The sequence below is a fragment of the Macaca nemestrina genome, chromosome 3, assembly GCF_043159975.1.
Source record: "Macaca nemestrina isolate mMacNem1 chromosome 3, mMacNem.hap1, whole genome shotgun sequence".
NCBI classification, from domain to species: domain Eukaryota; kingdom Metazoa; phylum Chordata; class Mammalia; order Primates; family Cercopithecidae; genus Macaca; species Macaca nemestrina.
In genome coordinates, this window is record NC_092127.1 from 40,671,942 (window position 1) to 40,681,357 (window position 9,416).

Genomic DNA, 9,416 nt, shown 5'->3' on the forward strand with positions numbered 1-9,416 from the left:
GGGTATGATATTTTAGGTAATAGTGGGAGGGATTGAGTGATCATAGATACATGGAGATCCAAACTGATGGATTTGCTGAGAAAAAGTGACAATTGGCATGTTCAGAGAGGGACATTCCAAGGGAAGTGTTCATCTGAGGTATGGTGCTGTGTAATGGTCCGGAAAGGAAGCACACAAGAATGCAGTGATCAATGTAGACAGGGATTTGCAGTCACTGTGAGATGTAGGAATCTAATGTGAAGTCATTTGGGAGTGTATTAGTTAGGGTTCCCTAGAGGGACAGAACTAATAAGATAGATATATATATATATATAGAATAGTATATAATATGTATATATAATATATATATAGAATAGTATATAATATATATATACACATACACACACTAATAGGATATATATATATATATATATATATATATATATATATATATATATAGTGGAGTTATTAAGTATTAGCTTACATGATCACAAAGTCCCACAATAGGCCGCCTGCAAGCTTCGAGGAGCAAGGAGAGCCAGTTCAAGTCTCAAAACTGAAGAACCTGGAGTCTGATGTTTGAGGGCAGGAAGCATCCAGCATGGGAGAAAGATGTAGGCTGGGAGGCTAGGCTAGCCTCACCTTTTCACGTTTTTCTGCCTGATTTATATTCACTGGCAGCTGGTTAGATTGTGCCCACCAGATTAAGGGTGGGTCTGCCTTCCCCAGCCCACTTACTCAAATTTTAATCTCTTTTGGCAACACCCTCACACACACACCCAGGATCAATACTTTGCGTCCTTCAATCCAATCAAGTTGATGCTCAGTATTAACCATTACAAGTCCACCCCTTGTCAACTTGAACTCATATACATCTCCTGAGATCATATATACTCTCCAAATAAAGACAATAATAAAGTCATAATTTAGCTAACATAATACAAATATCCTTTGTACAACCAGAAACGCACCAACCCCCAACCCAAATACTGTTACGTAAAGTTAACAATACTTAATGGCAGATATGAAGTCAATAAATCTTATGTTACATGGTAAAGGAAAAAGAAATAAAAATGAAGATATTTTCTTAGTACAAGCATATACATGCACAAACATGTTTTTAATAAAAGAAGGAGGAAATACTCATGACAGTTATAGTCCTTGTTTCTGGATCTAGTCATATGGTTGTCACTGGTATTGATCACTACCTTCTTCTATTCCCCATTCTGTATTCCCAGCAAGCACCTCAGCAGGTCATGGTGTTTTTCCCAGTGGAGTGACCCGAATCTGCATTCCTGAGGGGTCTGGGTCATTTGTAGTCCTGCCTGGATTGGGCTGTTGTAGTTTCCTATTGACCTTAATCACAAGGTACGGTCATACTAAGAGACACCCTAATGGATTTCCTGTATTCCATGCATACTCTTCCTTACCTCCATTATGGAGTAGTAGACTGATTTCATCTTGACAGTCCAGGTCAATCACCCCACTGTAACTCCCTTCTTAGCCTGTTGACTTAAAGGTAGGAGAAGCCCAAAGTGTCCAGGTGGCAATCTTAACTTCCAGTGTCTTCTGGTGGCAGTGTTCCTCCCTCTGGAATGAAGACTGCTAGGCCAGAAGAACAGGGAGCAAAAATTTTGCTAGTGGATCACTAAGGGTATGGTGAATGGTACCACTTCCACTTCCACCCCTTGATTCCTGGACCCATGAATCCTGGCTACAGGAGAAACAGTATCATATGTTGGACGCTGATTCAGAGCATACATGGCCTTCTAGAGAACTTTGCCCCAGCTCTGCAAAGTATTGTTACCTAGTTGGCATTGTAATTGTGACTTCAAAAGGTCATTCCACTGTTCCATCAATCCAGTTGCTTCAGGATGGTGGGGAACATGGTAAGACCAGTGAATTTCATGAGCATGAGCCAACTGCCACACTTCTTTAGCTCTAAGGTGAGTGCCTTGATCAGAAGCAATGCTGCATGAAATACAATGATGCTGGATAGACCTTCCGTGAGTCCATGGATGGTACTCTTAGCAGAGGCATTGCATGCAGGATAAGCAAACCCATATCCTGAGTAAGTGTATATTCCAGTGATGACAATCCTCTGCCCTTTCCATGATGGAAGAGATCCAATACAATCAACCTGCTACCAGTAGCTGGCTGATCACCCTGAGGAATGGTGCCATATCAAGGACTCAGTGTTGGTCTCTGCTGGTGGCAAATTGGGCACTCAGCAGTGGCCAAAGCCAGGTCATCCTTAGTGAGTGGAAGTCCATGTTGCTGAGTCCATGCATAATCTCCATCCCTGCCACCACAGCCACTTTGTTCATGGGCATATTGGGCAATGACAGGGGTGTCTAGGGAAAGAGGCTGAGTGGTGTCCACAGAATAAGTCATCCTACCTACTTGATTATTAAAATCCTCCTCTGCTGAGGTCACCCGCTGGCAAGCACTCACATGGGATACAAATATCTTCACAGTTTTTGACTACTCAGAGAGGTCCATCCACATACGTCTTCTTCAAATTTCTTTGTCACCAATTTTCCAATCATGCTTCTTCGAAGTTCCTGACCAGCCAGCCAAACCATTGGCTATAGCCTGTGAATCAGTGTATAATTGCACATCTGGCCATTTCTCCTTCCATGCAAAGTGCACAGCCAGGTGCACTGCTCAACGTTCTGTCCATTGGGAAGATTTCCCTTCACTGCAGTCCTTCAGGGATGTCCTAGAAAGGGGCTATAGTGCCGCAGCTGTCCACTTTCAGGTGGTGCCTGCATATTGTGCAGAACCATCTGTGAACCAGGCCCTAGTCTTCTTTTCCTCTGGCAGCTGATCATAGAGAACCCCCCATTAACCATCAGTGCAGGCTGGGGAAGAGAAGACAGCGTGGCAGGAGTGGAGAGCATGGACATTTGAGCCACATCCTCATGTAGCTTGTGCCTTCATGACCTGCTCGAGCCTGATCACGTATATACCACTTTCATTTGATGACGGAGTACTGCTGTGCATGACCCACTTTATGGGTAGGTGAATCAGAAAGGACCCAGTTCAAAAGAGGCAGTTCAGGTCACATAGTGACTTGATGACCCATACTCAAATGTTCAGTTTCCACCAAAGCCCAGGAACAGGCCAAGAGCTGTCTCTCAAAAGGAGAGTAGTTATCTGCAGAATATGGCCAGGCCTTGCTCCAAAGTCCTAGAGGTCTCCACTGTGATTCACCTATGGGGACCTGCCAAAGGTTCCAAATGGCATCCCTATCTGCCACTGACACCTCAAGCACCATTGGATCAGCTGCGTCATATGGCCCAAGTGGCAGAGCAACTAGCATAGCAGCCCGGACCTGTTGCAGGGCCTTCTCCTGTTTGTGGCCCCACTCAAAACTGGCAGCCATTTGGATCACTAGATAAATGTGCCAGAGTAACACACACAAATGAGAATTGCATTGCTCCAAAATCCAAATAGGCCCACTAGGCGTTGTGTACCTTTCTTGGCTGTAGGAGGACCCAAATGCAGCAACTTATCCTTCACTTTAGAAGGAATACCTTGATAAGCCCCACACCACTGAACCTCTAGAAATTTTACTGAGGTAAAAGGTCCCTGAATTTTAGTTGGATTTACTTCCCATCCTCTGACACGCAAATGTCTCACCAGTAAGTCCAGGGTGTTGGATACTTCTTGCTTACTGGATCCAATCAGCACAATGTCATCAATGTAATCAACCAGTGAGATATCTTGAGGAAGCAAAAGCAATCAAAGTCTCTCCAAATAAGATTGTGACACAAAGCCAGAGAGCTGACATACCCCTGAGGTAAGAGAGTAAAGGTATATTGCTGGCCTTGCCAGCTGAAGGCAAATTGCTTCTGGTGGGTCTTATGGACAGGAATGGAGAAAATGGCATTTGCCAAGTCAATGGCTGCATACCAGGTACCAGGAGATGTGCTAATTTGTTCAGGCAATGAAACCACATCTGGTACAGCATCTGCAATTGGAGTCACACTTGGTTAAGCTTACGATAATCCACTTCTTCAAGATCTGTCTTCTGCACAAGCCGAATGGGAGAGTTGAACAGGGATATGGTGGAAATTATCACCCCTGCATCTTTCAAGTCCTTGATGGTGGCACTAATCTCTGCAGTTCCTCCAGGGATGCGATGTTTTTTATTTACTATTTTTCTAGGTAGAGACAGCTCTAATGGCTTCCATTTGGCCTTTCCCACCTTTCCCACCATGACAGTTCTCACTCTACCAGTCACGGAGCCAATGTGGGGGTTCTAGCCAGTTGCTAAGAATGTCTATGCTAATTATGCATTCTGGCACTAGGGAAATGACCACAGGATGAGTCCAGGGACCAAATGGATCCAATGGAAGTTGGACCTGAGCTAAAACTCCATCAATTACCTGACCTCCATAAGCCCCTACTTTAACTGGAGGACCACAATGACAGTGTGGGCTCCCTGGAATCAACGTCTGCTCAGAGCTAGTGTCCAGTAGTCCCCTAAATGTCTGATCATTTCCCTTTCCCCAGTGCACAGTTACACTGATAAAAGGCCAGAGGTCTCCTTGGGGAAGAATGGTAGAAAAATTAACTGCATAAACTGACAGTGATGTAGCGGGGTCCTTCCTCAAGAGGACCCAGCCTCACCTTCATTTAAGGGGTTCTGGGTTTGTAAACTGGCTCAAGTCTCAAAACTGATTGAGGGGCCGTGATTCTCTGTTTTTATAGTTCAAATTAATCTTTTGTCCATTAGACCTAGAACTTTTCTCCTTATATAAATTAAGTGGCAATGCAGTTGGCTTCCTATCAATTTTACTTCTAGGAACACTGTGATGAATTAGCCAGTGCCAGAGCTCTACACAAGTCAGATTATTTGTCTCTGCTGTCCATTCCAGTATCTATGCCCACCTTGTCTTTGACAGTTGAGTGCTGCCACTTGGCCCCTGCCACCTTTGGATCCAATTATTCCCATTGTACTTTAATTCTGTAGTTGAGTGACTGTGGTTCCCACTGTTAGATCCAACTTACAGAGAAGAGCAATTACAGGGTTCTTCAAAGATGCAGGTGTTGCCCTCACAAATCTATTTTGTAAGGCATTGGTCAACAGTATATTTTCTGGACCCTCCCAGCTGGAATGAGTAGGTCTAAAGTGACTAATCCATTCCACCATCCCAATCTCCCTAAGCCTTTTGATCCCTTCCTCTACATTAAGCCAAGGGAGATCAGGCATTACCAGCTCACTCACAGTGGACCATCTTCTAATCCATATTTCAGCTAACCAAGCAAATAAACTATTAGAACTTTTTAAACTCCCCATGCTGCAATATTAAACACAGAAACACAGAATATTAAACTTAGTGGGCCCAAATCTATAAATTCAGCCTAATCCAACTCTATGTTTCTTCCATCATTATCACATACCCTTAATATCCATTCCCATGCCTGTTCTCCATACTGCTGTTTATATAAACTAGAGAACTCAAGCAGTTCTTTTCAAGTATAGTACACCTCCTCATGGGTCACAGTCTTAACCTCACCTCTAGGGTTCCACCAGGACTTTAGTCTACTTATAGGTCTAGAAGCAAACAGGGGTGTTGGGGGTGGCTCCTGAGAAGAATCAACATTATTTTGCCAGGCAACTGTCTCAGGGGAGGCTGCCACTGTTGCCTCAGGCAGTGCAGGGTTTATCTCCTCAGACAAAGGTGGAAAGGCTGATGGCAGCATGGATTGGGGAGGGAACTTTGCCACTACTGGGAATGAGGAAGCTGTTCCTTCTGGCAAAAAAGCTTCATCAGAGTTTACAAACTCAGTGTCGCCAACTTCATCAGGGTCCTCCGACGCATCCCCATTCCAAGTTGCAGGGTCTCATTCTTTTCCAATCAATGCCCTTAGTTTAACATTAGACACCTGGCAAGGCTGTGCATGCACCTTTCATTGCAGGTCAGCTACTCACATAATAAGAGCTTGTGTCTGTTTTTTCACAATTTCAGCTCTTTCTCTACAAGAGATAAGACTCTCACTCACGGCAATGTTAGCATATTTGAGGCTCATTATCTGCTTCTGAAGCCAGGAGACAGAATGCCTGAGTTCATAGTTTTCTTTCATCACTTTATCTACCAAACTTAGAAACAACCAACCAGCTTCATTATGTTCCTGGTTCTCCACATATGGTCAAAGACATTATGTATAGAGTCACTAAACTCCTTGTCTCTCATGAGCAGGGAATCAGAAGTTTCAAATGCATTTATTTTGCATAACTCTCTAAACAGTTCACACCAAGGACTATCAGTGTTATCCATACTATTAGAAGGAGAGCCCTTAGCATCTTTGAGTCTAATTGTATTAAGCAGCCAACCCCAGAAACCCCAAAACCAATGAAAGAACTCCATTCTTAATATTCTGTTCCTCTACAACCACTCCTGGTACCAAAAGCTGTACTAGTCAAAGACTGTTTGTCTTTTGTTCCATATATATATATGTGAGTTCCACATATATATATATGAGTTCCCTATACACGGAATATATATATATAGGGAATAAACTCCTAGGCATTTATTTTATATATATATTATATATATATAGGAGTTTATTAAGTATTAACTTACATGTTCACAAGTTCCCAAAATAGGCTGTCTGTAAGCTTGAGAAGCAAGGAGAGCCAGTCCAAGTCTCAAAACTGAAAAACTTGGAGTCCAATGTTTGAGGGCAGGAAGCATGTGAGAAAGATGTAGGCTGGGAAGCTAGGCCAGTCTTGCCTTTTCATGTTTTTCTGCCTGCTTTATATTCTCTGGCAGCTGATTAGATTGTGCCCACCAGATTAAGGGTGGGCCTGCCTTCCCCAGCCCACTGACGCAAATGTTAATCTCTTCAGCAACACCCTCACAGACACATCCAGGATCAATACTTTGTATCCTTTAATCCAATCAAGTTGATGCTCAGGGGATAATTAACCCTCACGGGGGTAATTGCAGGGGAAAGACCCATATAGATATCTGAGAAAAGCAATCCAGAATGGAAGAGAGAGAAGAAATGTCTTTGGTTGAAATTCTCTTCATATTAGTATTGGATTCCTACTAAGTTGCTACCTTGGTTTTATTGGAGATACTTTAAATGTCCTTTAGACCTTGCCCATAAGGGACAGAGTTTATTTTGGTGAAAACACTGGCTGAACTGATTTTTTGCTGCAAGAACTAGTGAATAGGGTCAACAGTTGGCAAGAAAATTTTATGGTCATGTGACGGTCACTCATCCATCTACCCATTCATCTATTTCTTTATTTTTTCACTAAGCACTTCTTACATTCCAGAAATATACTAGTATAGGAAAACATGACGCTGTTCTCATGGAGCTTAAAGTATATGGGATTCATTTTTATAAAAGCTTAAGTAAAGACTTATGAAAATGTGTAGCAGTGGACACTGTGCTAGCCCAGAGTTTCAGGGAATGGTTCTGTGAGAAAACGTTATTTTTAGTAATTATTAGTAAAGAGGGTTAATATAAGAAGAGGAATATATAGCAAATCTGAAACTGTGATAAGAAATAAATACTAGGTCTCTATATGAGTCCAAAATTTCTGTGCTAAATCTCCATTAAATGCATATCTATGCATGTAAGCTAGTTTCTGCAGGCAATTGACTTCAGGCAGGAGCACGGCAAGACATCTTGGAGAATTGATACGAAACAAGGCAACTTCCCAAAGGTCAGAAATACAACTGCAGTAAATGTTTAGATTCTGGGAAATACAGCAGAGCAGCATTGGGAATGAACAACATAGGGAAATGTGCTCTGAAGATTTCTAGAGAACTCGGATAAGGAATAGACCTTATGAATAGGGCATTCCACTTCCGTCTAAGTCCCATGATGCTAGGTCAGTGCAGCTATGTCTGGAGGCAGAATGATGGCTATCAAAATTTCCGGACATGTGATAGAAACAACACCAGCAAAATGCATGAATATTATACTGACTTTATTTAAGGAATACTAAGCCTCTAATTTTTATTATTTCACTTTTATTCATTTTAATGTCACTTTTCTAATTACCAAAATAATATTGAAAAAATATCACCAGCTTTTGCTAGAGTCAGCTATATCTTTGTAAATACCTGGTTATATTCGTCCTTCTGCGGCATGTGTGTGTGTGTGTGTGTGTGTGTGAGAGAGAGAGAGAGAGAGAGAAAGAAAGAGAGAGAAAGAGAGAGAGAGAAAGAGAGAGAGAGAGAGACAGAATAGCTCATTTCATATTTGAGATGTTGCTATATATACTGATTTACACTTCTTGAGTATATTTTGGTAATCATAATTGGGGAAGAGAAAAATATAGTATCTTAGCAGCTGTCATTTGAGTTCCTTTCAGAAAGAATCTATTGTCTATTGGAAAATTACCTTGATAAGCCACTGGTATAGAAGATGAGATCTGGAAGACATGGGTGTTAGCAGAAACCAAGATTTTTACATGTATGCATAATAAAATGAAAGTATTATTGTCCTATGCAGTGCAGAGAGAAAAAGTTCGGAGTATAGAGAAGGAAGAGATGAGAGAGAGAAGTTAAAGAGATGTTGGGACAAGGATATGAAAAAATGCTCAATATCACTGATCATTACAGAAATGCAAATCAAAACCACAATGAGATACCATCTCACACCAGTCAGAATGGCTATTACGATAAGTCAAAAAAATGAGATATTTTGAAATTCTAAAATAATAGAATATGCAAATTTTAATAAGAATTTCAAAATATCTCATCTATTATGATACATTTTTGTCACACATAATGTCCTATATTTAATATTTTCTATCATTTTTATTCATAGTTTGATGTCTTCCAAAAGACCAAAATCTTGGATTAGTTGATCTATTCTCATCATTTTTGGTTTCCAATTCATTAATTTATAACTGTATTTAATTATTTATGCATATATTGGTCTTATGAATTTTTAAGATATATCAAAATACAGAGAATAAAATAATGTATACTCATCTACCATCCTAACTTAAAAATAATGCTCTTACTTTCTCGAATTGCCTTTTTATATCTTTTTGCCTATTTTCTGTTGGGTTGTTTGTCTTTTGTTACTGATTTTAAGAGTCTTCATATTTCTGGAACTTCCTTCTGTTATGTTGGTTATATTCGTTGCAAAAAAAACTTTTCTAAGCCTGTGTTTTGTCTTTTGCTTTTTTAAAAATGGTGCTTTGTGATGTATATACAATTTTAATATGAATGTGATCAGAGTTGTCAATTATTTCTTTATAAAATTATTTTAGGTTTGTAAAAGAAATCCTTTTTGGCCTCTATGGTCATGAAGGTATTTTCCAATATTTTATTTTTCCACTCTTGTTTCTGTTACATTTATTTGGTTGAATTTATAAATTTTGTATTTGTGGTGAGAGTAGTTCTTGTACTTTTCTTCATTGATTAAAAAATTCAATTTATAAATGTTCTGTCTAT

The 9,416-nt window shown here is 40.5% G+C and overlaps 1 pseudogene; it reads right to left on the reverse strand.

The window, feature by feature from the left end:
- Nucleotides 1-1,584: 1,584 nt before the first annotated feature.
- Nucleotides 1,585-2,918, reverse strand: LOC139362245 (uncharacterized; annotated as a pseudogene).
- Nucleotides 2,919-9,416: the final 6,498 nt, after the last annotated feature.